Source organism: Macrobrachium rosenbergii, chromosome 5, assembly GCF_040412425.1.
Source record: "Macrobrachium rosenbergii isolate ZJJX-2024 chromosome 5, ASM4041242v1, whole genome shotgun sequence".
Classification (NCBI taxonomy): Eukaryota; Metazoa; Arthropoda; class Malacostraca; order Decapoda; family Palaemonidae; genus Macrobrachium; species Macrobrachium rosenbergii.
In genome coordinates this window covers 35,540,045-35,557,757 of record NC_089745.1, presented here as the reverse complement: position 1 = coordinate 35,557,757, position 17,713 = coordinate 35,540,045, and the positions used below count along the sequence as shown (strand labels likewise).

Below are 17,713 nucleotides of genomic sequence, written 5' to 3'. Positions count from 1 at the left end.
AGGAAAATAAAATAAAGTCTACAATAAAGTACTGCAAAATAAGAGTGTGTATAGGTTTGAACATATTGTGCTTAAGAGAGTGTGTAATTTATATTACGATTTTGTTCTTAACCTGTTGCTTGAAAATAGTTATTTCGCTTTCAAATTGTACGAGTTTCTGGAGGCATTATGGAGCATATATATATATGGTAGGCCTATATACATATAATATATATATTTTGCAAGAACAGGATTTACTTCCACATAAGACAAGGGCAATTGACGTTTCAGTATGTCTTTATGATACTGACATTGTGTGCGCTAAATATGGATGCTTCGTACTTTTACATTACGTCATATATATATATACACCTTCCGTATATATATAAATGGATGTATTTATGTATGTGTGTATGTGCCAGAATAACTATGAAACGCATTGTGTAATTTCAACCAAACTTGGTATACATATGAATTACCATCTAAAAATCAGCACTGTGAGGGTAGGACATCACTAGCACCAAAGGGGGTGGAGGTGGGAAGGGCTTCCCAGAAACGGGGCTGGTTCTGCCCATGAAACAGCGCTAGTTATGCCCGTAGACTTAGTAACTACGAATTTATTATACCTAATTCCGGTATACATATGACTTTCTATCTGGAAAAGAATACTGTGGGGGTAAGACATCAACGGCACCAAAGGGGATGGGGATTGGGAAGGGGGTGAGAGAGAGAGAGGGAGAGGAAGTGAGAGAGAGAGAACAGGGGTGTTAGGGAGGAGAAAGAGGGAAAAATTGAGAGAGAGAGAGAGAGAGAGAGAGAGAGAGAGAGAGAGAGAGAGAGAGAGAGAGAGAGAGAGAGAGAGAGAGAGAGAGAGAGAGAGTTTATTGGCTGTCATTTGGTAGCGCTGGGTTGGTCAGCTAGTGTGCAATATATATATATATATATATATATATATATATATATATATATATATATATATATATATATATATATATATATATATATATATATATATATATATATATATATATACACACACACATACATACAGGGTGTTTCAAAATTAGAGACCCCCGCCTCTACATAATAAACTAAAATTGATATGGACAAAAACAAAAGTAATTCAGAACAGGTATTTATTTAAGTTTCTCTCTGAGTATTTAATATTTTGTGTGGCCTACATTTGCCTGTACCACAGCCTGCATTCTTGAGGGGTATGATTTCAGCAAATCACAAAAAAGCTGAGACTCAAACTCCATTTCCCTGAGCACTTCGGTCACCTCTCTTCGCAGGTCATCGAGGCTTGGTATACCATCATAGTTACTGTGAGTACTTCAACACGATCCTTTAAGATACTACCAATGCTTTCAGACACATTAAGGTCAGAGGAGCTGCCTGGAAATTCACTTGATGAGATGAAATCAATACCACTGTTTCAAAGCAGCTCCTGTGTCTGAAGAGCCTTGAAACATGGTGCCTTATCATGCAAAAATGTGACTTCTCCAACAGACAACACATTTTCAGGATCTTTGATGAAAGGAAATACTCCACCTGTAAGCACAGTTTCTCTGAAGTATTCACCATTCCATGACTGTCCTTTTTCTTTGATGATCCACATTAACCGTTTGGCTGTGAAACAGAGAAAAATTCCCAAACATTCAGGAAATTTCACAACTTGGCGATAGCGCACGTCATTGCTGATATCATCCAACTTTGCAGCCTAAATGAAGTCATTTTTATGATTTGGCTTCCTGACTGTGTAAATGAAGAATTCATCTGATGCAGCAACATGGAGAAAGTCAGCTTCATCCCAATCTTTAAGAAATGAACCACAAAACCATGCATGTCTTTTCTCTGTTGCTGAGTGATGTTGGGCTTGCTGATAACATGAAATGGCTTGATACCAGATTTTTTCAACTCATGATATACAGCACTATTACTTCTCTTCTTTCCCCTTTTTGTTTCTAGTTCAAGCAACAATTTATGTAAAGGCCTTCTTGGTCTACCCACTGCCTCAGCTATGATGTCTTTTGACTCCTTAGAAAGGGCTTCAGGCCTTCCAAGATTCTCACTTTTCGCAATGACAGTCATATGGATTTTTGTTCCAGTTTTTTTAAGATAGGATTCATCTCTTTTAATGTATTTAGCAATCCAGGAACGTGAAATGAAGGATGCGCCTGCATCCCTGGTCTCTCTGAAGGTTATAGCCTGGATTCGATCAATCCATCTGATTTCCTCCTCTGTCACTCAGTCTGAAAATACAAGAAATGTAAAATGAAAAATAGCTTAATAGAAACTTAAAATAATGTACTTGGAGAGAGGCTATAGCAGAAAAATTCATAACTTCCCATTTGTTCTGTGGAGGGGGCTCTAATTTCAAAAACACTCAGTATATATATATATATATATATATATATATATATATATATATATATATATATATATATATATATATATATATATATATATATATATATATATATATATATATATATATAAATATATATATATATATATATATATATAATTATATACACAAAACATATATTTGTGTGTACATTTGTGTGTGCACACTTAAAAAACTGCAGAAAACAAATAAAAAATTTTTTATCAAGCATAATTTCAATCTTACACACAAACGTCAATTGTTCTATCACCCATGGAAGTAAGTCCTATTCTTACAAAAATGTACATGCCCCATAATGCCTATAAGAAGTTAGACAGCTATTCTCCAGTAACAGGTTAAAGAAACCTAAAAACTCATAATCATATAAAAAACAGAGAAATTCTTAATAAGTTAGAGACCTCTCCACGAACCACATCAATTTACTTAATAAATGCAAATTATTAGCGTTAAAACGATTCTGACCAACTTATTCACGCCGCAGCTTCCCCAGGCAAAAACAGTAAAAAATAAAAATAAAAAATTAATGTTTTTACGGTACTGAAAGCATTAGGAAGGGTGGAGTTTGATGTTAAGATATATGAGAGATTTGACCTAACCTGCCACCTCGAGGTCTCCAGACTCGTAGACAAATTTCAGGGAAGAGAAAAATAAGCCAGGAAGATGTTTCTTATCTTTTGCTGCCAAGCATATGGTTCTAAATCTTTCTCCTTTCTCGGTACTTTTAGTTTTCTTGTGTAAGGGTTTCTTTGTATTGTGACCAAAGCGCGGATTTTTCTACAGTTGTAAAATCTGGGTGAATTTCTTCGTAACCTTCGATGAGTACCTAACTAAATACTTGACGGTCAGTATATAATGATAAAAAACACAGCAAAAGATAATAATAATAATAATAATAATAATAATAATAATAATAATAATAATAATAATAATAATAATAATATCATTATTACTAACGATTTCTGCCACAAATGTTCTTGTCTTTTGTTGAGAAATGAAGCATATATTCAGTATTGAGCTTTGACAGGAAACGGTCTGGCAACAAGAAAAAAAAGTTCTTTGAAGCACAGCTAATTGCAAGCATTACAGGCGGTGAATGATGAGTTTTTTTTTTTTCAAAATGAACAGGGCGAACCGTGGAAAGGTTCCTTATCGCTGAAATCTGAGGCCTGTCTTAATTATTACTTCATGGGTCTCCGGTTTTTGTTTGGAGGAACAGCTCACTGACGAACTCCCTCTACGAAAGGGATGGAAAATACAAATTAGGAGAGAGAGAGAGAGAGAGAGAGAGAGAGAGAGAGAGAGAGAGAGAGAGAGAGAGAGAGAGATAATTTCCCAAGGTATTTCGCACGAAACCCGTTACGTGAAGAAGAAATCCACATTTATCTGGACAAGCTGAACCTGTGGTTTTAGAACATCAGTCATCGTGATTTTTAGCTGGGAAGCGCACGACGCGTAATAAAACCATAAGTGAAATACAGCTCTGGAATTTCAAGTTATTATTATTTTTCACATTCTCTCTAAGTACGAAAATATGCTGCGTAAAGGAAGAGAGAGAGAGAGAGAGAGAGAGAGAGAGAGAGAGAGAGAGAGAGAGAGAGAGAGAGAGAGAGCTTCGTATAGTAACAGCCGGGGTCAAAATAACTGAATCCAGTTCACCATCACAACGGAACTAAAAACGACTTGAAGAATTTCGCGCAGATTCGAATGAGCGAGAAGAAAACAGAAGGGGACCAAGAGCTCATTAACGAAGTGGTGCATGCCTTAAAAGCATCTGGATAACTGATATTCGGTGTTGAGATGAAAGGAGGAAAAATTAAGGTTGAGCCCAATAAGTTCAGTAACGACATTCCAACTAGGGTATGTTAATGTGTTCTTGGAATATGATTTTCCAACTACACAGTGAGCACAGGAGAGTGTATCTCCATCTTATCGAAGGCTATAATAATAATAATAATAATAATAATAATAATAATAATAATAATAATAATAATAATAATAATAATAATCTGCAACTAATAATAATAATAATAATCTGCAACTAATAATAATAATAATAATCTGCTAATAATCTGCAACTAATAACAATAATAATCTGTTAATAATCTGCAACTAATAATAATAATAACAATAACAACATGCAGTTCTTGAACAACGAAAATGATCCTCTTATTAGACCATATTAAAAAAAAATAAGCATAAATATAGGCAGCATGGATTTTTACAGAAACAGAATTCTTTCACTGGATGTCAATCCACTCTGTACCTAGGGTTTTTTTCACTGTTGTATTCAACATTTTACATGTATTTCTTTAGGTGTGGCGTTTAACACGAGTAAGCATTAAAAATTTTACTAAAGTCACAGATCCTTCGTAGCTAAAAGCATTCCGGATCTGTAGTTACAATATACAATCGCCTATGTGAACCATATACTTAGGAATATTTTTTTATCTACCTTTGAAAATATTGGGTAGCATTTTGAAATTATTAAAATAATTCTGGATTTGCGGGTCCAGGAGACGTTCCGGATCTGCATTACAATGACTTCTTTTACTTTATCCAAGATGTAACAGCCTCACAGTCCACTAAACTCTGACATTAACGTTTTGAGTTACTTGGTTCACAAACACAAATATGACAAAAAGTTGCTATTATATATACTCATTACTACCACTACTTCAAATATATAAATATATATATATATATATATATATATATATATATATATATATATATATATATATATATATATATATATATATATTTTTTTTTTTTTTTTTTTTTATATATTAGAAAATAAAACACCAGGTACGGAGGAATTTCCCTTCCAGTGTAGAACAAGGATTGCAACCCCACCCCTTGTATCGCACGTATATAATTACTAATTTTTTGAAGTCAAACCTGAAAACTTTGGACAGGAGTATATACACACTGCCCCTTCTCTTATCGATACGACTGCGTCTCTGTCGTTGGCCAGAGTTCAAGGATCCACAACAGGTCCCATATTCCCTTTCACACTAAGGGACTCCTTAAGGCAAGAGCCCAGCTCAATCTAAACCAACACGTAGAAGGACGAGGCGAAGGAAACCCTAAGACGATTACCGTTAAACGAACAGATTTCTCAATGGAGACATTTTAAGTTTAGCCTCGGTAGCGTTCCCAGGAGAAACCTTCGTCAAAAGCACTAATGCATTTTCAAGTTTGACTGGCTTTGCTTTGGTGACGTTCCTTACGGACTCGTGCTCGATAATGCGGGAACGCATTAGTCTTCATCAGCATGCAACTGCAACTTCTAAAAGTGCTCTATCAGGTCAAGTTAACAATGATACTATGAGTTGGATACATGTATTTGCACTTCGGATGCAGAGTGCTCTTCGCTTGTTTTCATAAAAGTTATTAAATACCATAAGTGCAAAAATTATAGAATTGTTTCTAACTAAAATGAAGTAATCACTGAGGAGAGAGAGAGAGAGAGAGAGAGAGAGAGAGAGAGAGAGAGAGAGAGAGAGAGAGAGAGAGAGAGAGAGAGAGAAATTAATATAAGTCCCCTCGTTAAGGGCAAACACCTATTAACGATAGTCATCCAGTATCGAGCAAAATTTTTTCACAATAAATATCTTAAAAGCAGAAAAAATCCCCTTAATGCAGGAAGATAAAAAGCAACGTACCCATCTGTCAAAAAGACATTCAACACTTCTGCACAGAGCTGCATATTTTGATGGCATAGCGTCACACAAGCCTTTTGGGGAAGAGGAGCATTCAAATATTATGAGGTAAATACAGGGTTATTCATTCTCGAGTTCCTTGAAGCACCACACAGCTGCCAATCATGCACTCATAAGACTGATTTATGGTCAGGGTGGGTCGCCTTCCACGAAAAATATTGTATATAGACAAGTTAGCACAGCTATAATAAGATACCTGGAACAATCAAACAGCACCAAAATATGAATCGGAAGGAGAGAGAGAGAGAGAGAGAGAGAGAGAGAGAGAGAGAGAGAGAGAGAGAGAGAGAGAGAGAGAGAGTGTTTAGTAACTGCTCGTCAAAATCTATAAAATCAGTCACAATGTGGTCTGGCATCACAATGCTAGAGAGAAAGATAATAGTGACGCTATGTGGCGTATTGTGACAAAAGCGGAATAAAATCACAGGGAAAGATGAAATGCACAACAGAACAAAGAGGATTTGGTTTGCGAATAAATTCAATATCTGTTCTGAAGCAAAATGATTATCCTGATGAATAAAGACGTGCTGAAGAACAAGGACAAGTAATAATAAACTAAAAAAGGACAATCAGAGACAGCAAATCTCTCCCAAAGTCATTAACTTATTCCCCAAAATCATTACAACGTCATTTACGTTTTCCCTCACGAAAACGAAGTTGTGAATGGTGAACTCTCAATACTCTTCCTAATTTCTGTCTTCTTTCACAAACAGCAGGAAGTTGTCATTTTCATTAAACTCTCATCATCGACACAAACAAAACATTTTATCAACTGTTCTCAGTTCTCTTGTCAAAATATTTCTAAAAATAAGTCCATTTCTTTTTATGTAATCCTGCTAACGGTCATAGACACGACAAAACACAGTATAAACATTACCTCCTTGACAGAGATGAAAAGATAAAGATTATTATAAACAAGATGCCGAAGATCAATTATTTATTGAGTGATTTATAGAAAGCGATTTACACTTGCATTTAAAATTCTTTAATATAACTTAAGCGTTAGACAGAAACTGACATTTTGTTTGTAAGGTAATATGCGCGTTTCGTACAGCATTTTCTTGAAAAGTTTAATTTCATGAATTTCAGAGTTTTTACACTGAGTAGCTGTCTCAGCAATTGAGTGTTTAAAGTTATTAACAATAATGGAAAATGCATTTGGGTAAATAATCAAAATGGGGTTTCTACTTAATTCTTGAGTTAAGCAAAAGAAAATCAAAATCATAACTGCAGCTTACAGCCAGATACACTGAGTTATAATGCAACAACAACACTTCTAAGTAATGAAACATCTAGAATAGCGAAGCGTAAGTGTTGAGTTCTGAATACTTAACTTATTGAATATGAGTCTGAGGCTGTAAAGGAAGTAAAGCACAAATGAAAAAAGGGAAAGCAGTAACTTTTGGTAAAGTATAGCATGGCAGTGGCTATTCTATTCAGAAATACAGTATTTTCATAGCTTACTAATAACGCGAATCAATACAGGGAATAAGTTTGAAATATATACCAAGCAGATATTATCTGAACATCACTTTTATTTGAATAAGGTGAGAGGCAATGTCAAGTAAACTGCAAAAATCAATAATTTAATTAACGGACAAAGTTTATAACCTTAGGAGTTTCACTCTTTTTTGCAAGCAGTTTACAGCGGACGATCACACATGCACTTCTATGGAAACACATACACACACACACACAAAACACACAGAGAGAGAGAGAGAGAGAGAGAGAGAGAGAGAGAGAGAGAAGATTTGATGAGAGGTAGAGCAGTCGGCCAAACTTCCTGTCACCCTCTCTGATTATTTGTTCCATTTCACCAAGGTCCGGTGAACAAGGCATTTGATGTGGAGTCAAGGTAATGCAGTCGGCCAATAGGAATGCATAGTCACGGTCTTTAATTTTTTGTTAATTTCAATCAAGGTCCGGATGAACACAAGGCTAATCGTGTGACTTTGGAGGAATAAGATCAATGGAAATGTCTGGCTTGAATAAAAAAAATGAAAAAACCAAATTTGGACAGATCTACATTTTACTCATAAATCGACAAATAATACGATTCATATTTCAGTGAAAAAAACTCATTATCACAGCTGTTAAATTCAATCTTATTACTTAATTTCATTGTAATTTAATTCGTTCTATGTACCTGTTGTTTTTGCCGTTTTAGACCGCACCATCCTTATGCCAGCCGGGCAATTGCTCCTAAAGCAACCCGTTCAGACTCCAGCTATGATAATGAATATTTTGAATCTTCAATGAATATATGGCAGCTCCAGACATGACATAGCACAAAATTAAGAGACTAAAGAGAGAGTTACATTACCAAAGAGTTACCAGGAATGAATACAAGAAAGCGAATAAGGGAAGGAAAAGAATGCCTCACTAAGCAAGAGCATTAGATGAAAGGGTTATGCGGAGAAAGAAAAAAAGAAAGAAAGATTGAGAAGAAGATTGGACGGCACGGGTCTCCCTTGGAACAGAACGACTTTTTCGTCGTTTTCACAGTGAATGAAAAGAAACTTTTTTAAAATTATGATTAATTTACAAACAGCGTGTGTCACATAATTTTAACTGCTTGTTTTACATCTAAAAATCTTAATTAGTTGTAATGTAAAACCTAAAAAAAAAAAAAATTGGCATCCTTCATCTAATATTTACGATGTTAAATGATACCTACCGTCTTCGATTACCACCCACAACAGTTAATGTTTAAAATGTAAAATTGTGATCTCATCCAAGTTAATATAATTTTTGCAACATAACAGTATTAAGTTTTAATGTAATTAAATTTGCATAATACAGTTATTAAGTCTTTTATACCCACAACAGTTACTGTTTAAAATGTAAAATCCATCCAAGTTAATATAATTTTTGCAACATAACAGTATTAAGTTTTAATGTAATTAAATTTGCATGCTTTTCAAATTTACTTTTCCTCAACTAACTATACTTGCCCTTTAAGCTCTACTTCAACTGAAAGCTATTATACCTAGGCCAGTTTTTTCCAGTCTATTTAACTGTTTCCTTCATTAAAAAATTGTACTCTAATAACTTGAGTATTGTGTAAAAGCTTCTTAGGTTCCAGTTGTTGCAATGGTCTCTTTTTACTGCTTTATAGTCATGCTTCTAAGAGAAATATCATTAAGACTATCAACAAATACGCGCGGAAGCGCTTTAACCACATTACAACACACCAACCTCAAAGAAAAAAAAAATGCTAATTTCGTCAAGTCAGACCAATCTTGATCAAATTCCTTACAATAAACTGCTCAACACTTAATACCAAACCATACTTAATGTTTCCACAAGCAATATTAGTAGTCTATGACAAAATAAGCATGCCAGATCACAAACCACATTACAACCTAAACCTCTCTCTCTCTCTCTCTCTCTCCATAAAAAGCCACCTACAATGTCCTACATCCCACTGGTCGGGCATCCGCACGCAACGGGACCGTCCCTTTTCTAATGTCGTCACCTATAGGGAACGAGGCGAGAGGTCCGCTCCGCCAAACTTTTCCTATATCGTCTTTAGCAACTTTTAACGATGCAGCACCCGGAATCAACCAACGGCAGGTCAGTCACGGGACTTTTAATTACATAAGCTGTAGTATAACTATGTAAGGGTTATAAAAAAATAGCTGTAATTACCAATTGCAAGCGGAAAGACTCTGGTTCTTCTTCACATTCACTCTAACCGGAGTTCGGGTCCTTTGATGAGACTAGGGTCCCAAAGGTCACCAGTCCCGGCAAAGATGCGACAATGCCCAATCGCAGGGTGTTGCATATTATAATTTGTTTCTTGTCTAGCTCTTTAATTTTATCTTCGAATTGTCAAAAGCCTCATGAGAAAAGAGAAAAGGCAATTTTTTTCACAACTAACATTTAAGAATGCTGCCTCCGCCAATTGCCAATAAGTAATTTACCCGAACGAGTGATTTAACATTAAACTCCCAACTCACACAGGGTCTGTCTGAGGATTTTTCTTAAATGAACCAGACTGACGAAGCAGAATCTTAACTCTCAGAGATAAACTAAAAGATTCGCCGCTATCATTAAAAGCAATCTCTTACCTTATAAGCTAGTTGAAAACACAGTTTATCCCTTACAAACTATCTGAAAACATAGTTTATTTACCCCTTACAAACTATCTGAAAATAACTTATCGCTTACAAACTATCTGAAAACATATTTTATCCCTTACAAACTATCCGAAAACGTAGTTTAAATATACTATCATATATACTGAAAACGTAGTTTATCACTTACAAACTATCTAAACCATAGTTCCCTTACAAACTATCTGAAAACATAGTTTACCTCCTACAAACTATCTGAAAGCAGTTTTTTCCTTATAAATTATCTGAAAACATACTTTATCCCTTACAAACTATTTGAAAACAGTTCATCCCTTGCAAACTATCTGAAAGCATAGTAACTGGATACACTAAGATGGCAAGGGTTCGAGACTCGTCATCAGTTGTTGACAGAAATTATGAGTGGAATGAAATGAGCTATAATTCACATGTTGCTTTTCATTCTGAGCAACAGGGTACTGGGTCATATGGAGTATCCATCGCATATGTATGGATCAAATGCATGAGAACAACTGTAACCTGTGGAAAAGTCACTCCAGAACAGAATAACTTGTGAAATAAATATATGGCCACACTCCTTCGGTATGTTTACTCGCTTGATATATTGAGATTAGATTGAATCACTTCATTGACATATTAATCATCAAAAGTCTTACTCTTACTAAGAAGTATTTATGGCAGTCAGGTACTTCCATTTGGGGAACATGGTATTTCAACCGCAGTGAGGATACAAGAGACCTGTAACTCAAATCAATTAGCGCGTTTGGAACAGAATTGCAAGAATTGAATAGTTACACGATAAAGTTTGCTCAACACCTAAATCTACCGTCGGACTGGTAAAATGTATGTTAGCAGAGAGCCCGTGCTGGCATAAGGCAGGCTACGTCTATTACATCAATAAATCAAGAAATAAGAGTTTTAAATTACTTTTGACACCAACATCTAAAAGATACACCACCACTGATGTAGGTATAATTCGTCTCTGTTGGCTGGAAAAGACCCCGGAGGTCTACACCAGACATCTACTTTTACATCTTATCACAAGAGCCCGTGCTGGCATAAAGCTGGCTTAATCGAATGTCCGTTAAATATGCTAAAAAAATGCCTTGGCTTAATCTATACGAGGAATAAATGATCGAGCGCCTGAATCAGTACATTAATAACCACGTTTAATTAAGCCTTTTCTGTAAGTGACACTTCCAAGAAAATTTTCAGAACATGCAAAATGTCGTTCATGCAAAGGCTGAAAATGTCTACCTAAGAATTTTTATACCAATGTTTACCAGGAAGCAATTAAATAAATGCCCATACAGCAATTAAATAAATGCCCATACAAAGACTTTGTTGGGGGACACCGTCGGGTTACTAGAAAAGTGGCTATGAACAGTCCAACCAATTACGTTCTGAAAATTGTAAAGCTTAAACCAAAAAGAGGATTCCAAGCTGGAAATACCCACACAAAAGACTCCCAGAGGAATCTGTAGAAATGATTGATAAATGAACCAGGGGTAAAATATTGCTAAACGCATTTTCCTCAAACTTAATTATTTTACAAATTTGAATTCTATTTGACTGTAAAAGATAACTTTCAGAGTTACACACAAAACTTCCACCATATTTTACCAATATGGTTAACGCATCCTTTGTACCAAGACAAACGAACGTACAAAGAAATAAAACAAAATAAGTGGAGGGAAAAGGACTAATCTTCATGCTTAATTTGTAGAAGATGGAAATCGTCCTTGTTGATTGGTTCTTGCAGCTCTGTGAACTATCATTCTTCATTATTCAATGAAAATAAAACTAAGATATCGGGTTGCGTGCAACAAGTAAATGCTGGTCTTGATTTATCAAAGACCATGCCATCAGAGAGCTGTTTATTATGTTTCACATGCTATATTTTCCCGATTTTGAGAGCCACAGGGCGAGCGACTTGTGGCAGAGTTCTCAAATTCCAAAAATTTCTTGTCTTCTTCCCCATTTAAAGAATTCAGATTCTTCTTCAGCTATCTCAACACATTAAGAACTGGTTTTCTAGCTCATTTTCATGAATTTGAATTCGCATTAAAGGAGTGGGTAAATACTTTTTGGTTACGATATCAATGTAAGGAAGGAAAATATCCGACAAAAATATTCATCACAACGAGTTATAATACATTAATAATCTCCAAATGTTGCTGACTTTACTTCCGCGTTTGTTTTGAGGCGCCTTCTACGGGCCCTCATTAAATATATCAGAAAGACTCCTTTTTGGCCTATAGTTATCCGGGGTAACTCGTAGCCATTTTCTAACAGATCCTTTCATTATAACTTCTATCTTCACATGCTTTTCATTCCCGTGGCAATTTATTTAACCTTGGTAATAATATAGCACGACTCGAGTGAATTGAAAACAGATGTAAGCAAACCAACACTGCTTACCCTAATAACATACGTGAAACGTATTTGATGAATTCATGTATAATGCCAGCTCACATAAATCACTCAACTTCATAAGGTTTATTATACAACTTTACTGTTATTAACGATACCATACGAAGCGCTTTCCGACTAAAAAGAAATTAGCCCATCTAAGATGACGCTGTTACAATTCATATAACAAAATCCCATATAAGCGATTTCTTTTGCAACGGGAAATTAAAACAGCGCATACAATAGACTTAAATTACAAGAGAAAGGGTCATGGGGGAAGAGTTTCATGAAATAACTGTGTGTGTGTGTGTGTGTGTGTGTGTGTGTGAGAGAGAGAGAGAGAGAGAAAGAGAGAGACTACAGAACTGGCAGTATTTCCCAAAACCATACAATGAGATTTAGTTCAAGACGGAAGTTGTAATAACCGCCACTTTCTTACAACAGCAGAGATGGGCTGACGCGATTTGTTAGTCAAGGTAATATAAAAAAAAATGGCCTAATTACTTTTAAAAAATTCAGGAACTTATTAAGGAAGCAATTACATTTAAAAGAACTTGACATGAACCCCTCCACTTGTATATATCACAAAACACCTTAACAGCAAGATTTCTCTACCTGTGGAAGATGCAGACTCTTCCCTGGTCTTTTAACACATCCAGTGACAACACGTAACTTTTAAACGAAGATCTCACGCGATTTTTCCCAACTCTTTTCGGATAATAATAATCTGAGAATTTACGACGCCATTCATTATATCAGAAGCACTGAAAGAAAAAGTACTCGTTTAATTTTCTTGTTCCTTCATGCGGAAAAAAGCCGCTCTAAAACCTTCTCTCTCTCTCTCTCTCTCTCTCTCTCTCTCTCTCTCTCTCTCTCTCTCTCTCTCTCTCTCACCTAACTGAGATTACTCATACCCAAGAGATAGGTCGCTGTACTGTTACACTATGACCTTAACAAAAATCAATTAAAAAACATGGATACTGAAACCTGTTACAGTGAATTTAAATCCTTCCTAAAATCGAATGCATTTTTTATAGAGAGAGAGAGAGAGAGAGAGAGAGAGAGAGAGAGAGAGAGAGAGAGAGAGAGAGAGAGAGAGAGAGAGAGAGAGAGAGAGAAATTCTGCTGAAGTTTGTTACAGTAAATATGATTTTTAAAATCGAAAAAAAATCCATTGAGAGAGAGAGAGAGAGAGAGAGAGAGAGAGAGAGAGAGAGAGAGAGAGAGAGAGAGAGAGAGAGGTGAGTAAACCGAAAAATATTTAGAAATAATTGAAATAGAACACAACATCTTTCATCCATGAAGGGACACAACCAGGGCAATTAATGACTGCTTGTAAACAAACAAGAAAAGGCAACAACTTCTTTACAACCAACAGATGGAAAGAAAGAAGGGAAGGACAAAGAAAAGCAAGAGAGAAAGAAAAAAAGATAAATGGCAGCCGGCAAAGAAACCAGCCGAATTACCCCACACGCCCATGCCCGGTGACCCTTGAGCAATCGTTGGGGTGACCGCCCTCGCGTCTTTGGGCGGTCATATGCATTACTTCGCCTGTCTTATTATCCTTTGGGGGAAAGGCAGGGATAATATGCTGTATGTTATTTATGACTCTTTGTTTATATGACAGATATAAATAGACTCAGTTCTGTAAAAATATTTATAAGTAATTGTTTTCATGAAATTTATCATAGCTTCATTCCTATGTTTACTCTTTTAGCTACTATATTTATTTATACGAATGTTAGGATACACTTCATTCCTGTATTGACTACTTGTAGGTAATTGTGTATATGAATGTTACCAAAACTTCAATCATCCACATGTGAGCGAGTGTTTAATTATCCCAGGCAGAAATATAATTACCAGATAAATTATATACTTCCCAGCAGCAATCAAAACGTCGGTAAAGTCATGATAAAGTTACGAGCTACTAAATTGCTGCATAAAAAAATAAGCCCCTAAATTAGCAAAACATAGCGCTGATAAAAAAAAAAAAGAAATTATCGATGTGATTAACGTAGCTTCGTATTACGAATGAAGAACTGGTGGAGAGACGTGCTGTCAAGAGGCAGGAAAACAAGACTTGAGATCTTAAAGACTCAGATGATTTGGGCATGGGATGTGAAGTAGCAGGAAGAAGACCTCTACGAATGTCTAAGCGACTGAGGTAAAAGGGGGATACGTGAATACCTGGACCTGATAAGAGTTTAGGCAGAGTGAATGACAGCAAAAAGTGGAAAAACTCAGTTCCTTATTAAGTCCATGAAGGGGAAAGTTAAAGCAAAAACGTTTATGACGATGATGAAATGAACGTAGATTCCTGATTCGCAGTGAGAAGGCGAATGTTCGCTGCTTTTTATCGGCAAGTTGCAATAATTCCTTCTAATATAAAACAGGGCGATAGTAGAGTTATGTCTCATAATCATTAAATTTGGGCTTTTTTTTTTTACACAACAGAAGCATGTAGATTTTAATGTCAATCATAAAGGTCAGAAGACTACAGCTGAAATTTTCTCGCAATTTTGATCCTGAATTTCTCTTTACACACGAAGCCCTTTGATTTCTACGAATACTTCATATTTAAAGCATAGACACCTGTCAGTTTTTTGACGCACAAACATTTGTTATAAATTATCACGTCCCGATAATGGAGCGAATCTGTTTCGGTATCGCCTGCAAGAAGTAAAGTCTTTCAATCTATAAGAAAAAGTGGGATTTGAAAGTATTCGTATATATAAAGTGTGGCTGCGTGAGTGCTGTTTACTCCTACCTCTAAAATTAATAATTATTTCCCTTAGTTCGTGTTTTCTTGGAGTTGCGTGTCGTAATTCCCCTTAAAATACTCTAAAGGTCACGCAAATGGACTTACAATTGAATAACGCCCGATGTGTTTTAGAATTCTGATACTATAATTTCAAATACGCACTTTTAACAATTAACGAGGCGCTCGAGAGACATTACGTAGAGGCATCACGAACTATTTTTCCTTCGAAACAGCATCTTCCTTGGACGAGTGGGTTCCGTTCTCAGCTAGCACTCTACTGGCCGAAAGTTCGAATCTCCGACCGGCCAGTGAAGAATAAGAGGAATTTACTTCTGGTGATAGAAACTAATTTCTCGTTATAATGTGGTTCGGATTCCACAATAAGCTGTAGGTCCCGTTGCTAGGTAACCAATTGGTTCTTAGCCACGTAAAATAAATCTAATCCTTCGGGTCAGCCCTAGGAGAGCTGTTAATCAGCTCAGTGGTCTGGTTAAACTAAGATATACTTTTTTTTTCCTTCGAAACAAATACCATTCCAGAAAAAAGAAAAGGTACTGAAACGCTATGTTTTAGTCCAGCAACAAATAGCCAATATATTTTTTAGATATTGAGCTGAATGAGCCTGTCGAGGAGACTGAAAATAAACTTTCACGGGAAGAGTCATAAAATAAAAGAATAAACGAAACGAACACCATGAAGTTTAGAGAAGATGGAATGGCAACTCATGATGAATATGAATATGACTGGCGTGTTTGGTGGCTCGTGAGTGTCACATCACTCTGTTCTATGATCATATTCATTTTGTTGTCAAGATTTAAGCCGTAATAATGGTCGTGTTAAAAAGAATAATAATACAAAAGATTTAATTTCACTGATGCAGGTCAGACTAAAAACACCAAGGTATTAGGTACGTACACTTGATGGATTTTCATCCAACACGTTCTCAAACAAATCCAAAAATTCCATTTATATATCTAGTCGGCTACATGCATTTAATTGGTGAAATTTTAAAATTATTCACAAAAGACATCATCATCAAAATTTAAAAATAAGAAAAGCGCTGGGCTCCTTGTCTCAAAGATCCACAAAAAGCAATCCTGTAAACAAGAATGAAATCTAACCACCAATAGAACTCCGAGGTCTTTGACTCAAGTGACACTGTCAATTTTCAACCGTTCTAATGAACAAAGAATGATACAATATCCAACTTTACTGGTGCTATTCGAATTTCCAACTAAACCTTTCTTTAATACTTTAATAGGTCTAATGATGAAAATATTTTATCCATTTTCACTTGACAATACGGTTGTTTTATTACCAACTTCACTCCAAGACCAATTCCTTATCAGCAATATATTTCAGGAAAGCAGAAGTTGAACAAATATGTTCCAGTATAAAAAAAACAGCTGCTTTGGCAACGATACTAAATTCTTTATAGCAATAAAAAAAAAGCAAATATAAAGACACCATCTTGCTCAGAAATTTCTAGCAAGGAAAGAACAATTTCTGGCATGCGTCCCAAGTCATCCGGAGACTGTAAATGCAGAAGGGCTGCTTTTTGCTTCACGATGGCGTGTTTATGGCAATTTTTCGATTCGTCAATGCCACTGTGGAAATGTCTTGCTATTAATGTCAGAATCCTCGCAACAAAACAACCGTTTTGCTTAAACCAATAAACACACAAACACTGAAGGAAGATAAAAATACGACCACTCCAAAGAGGCTACAGAAGAAACTGATCGAAGGACAGCTGTATGGTGAATATTATTATTATTATTATTATTATTATTATTATTATTATTATTATTATTATTATTATTATTATCCAAGCTACAGTCCTTGTGGAAAGAGCAGAATGCTGTAAGTCCAAGGACCCCAATAGGGAAAGCAGTTCAGTAATTGAAAACAGACACAGTAGTAAAGACTAAATATCAAAAAAGAAATAACACAGAGCAAATATGATAAAACAAATAAAATAATATGAGCCTCATGTGACCCAGGGCCGTAAATATGAGCCTGAAAAAAAAAAAACTATTTGCACAGGCTTCCCCTCAAACACCATGAAAATTAAAATGCCCTTCTTGTGGTTTCCTAATTTGTTGTTTAACCAGCGACTGATAAAGTTCAGTTAGTACCTTCCACAGTCTAACTTAATAAGCGAATAATGATGTATAGAGTAAAAATTTACTCATATGTATCCATACTGCTGATATCTAAGGATTATTAAAGCAAGTGATGCTGAGCGTCCTAAGAATGCACCATATCTGGGCATCCCAAAGAAATGATAAATCCAGTATTTATTTCTAATAAATAAAAAATAAATAAGTAAATA

General features: G+C 35.5%; 1 long non-coding RNA gene across 2 annotated transcripts in view; it reads right to left on the bottom strand.

Annotated features, from left to right (window-relative positions):
- Positions 1 to 17,713, bottom strand: part of LOC136838651 (uncharacterized) — a 129,097-nt gene that overhangs the window by 12,719 nt on the left and 98,665 nt on the right. The window lies entirely within an intron of this gene.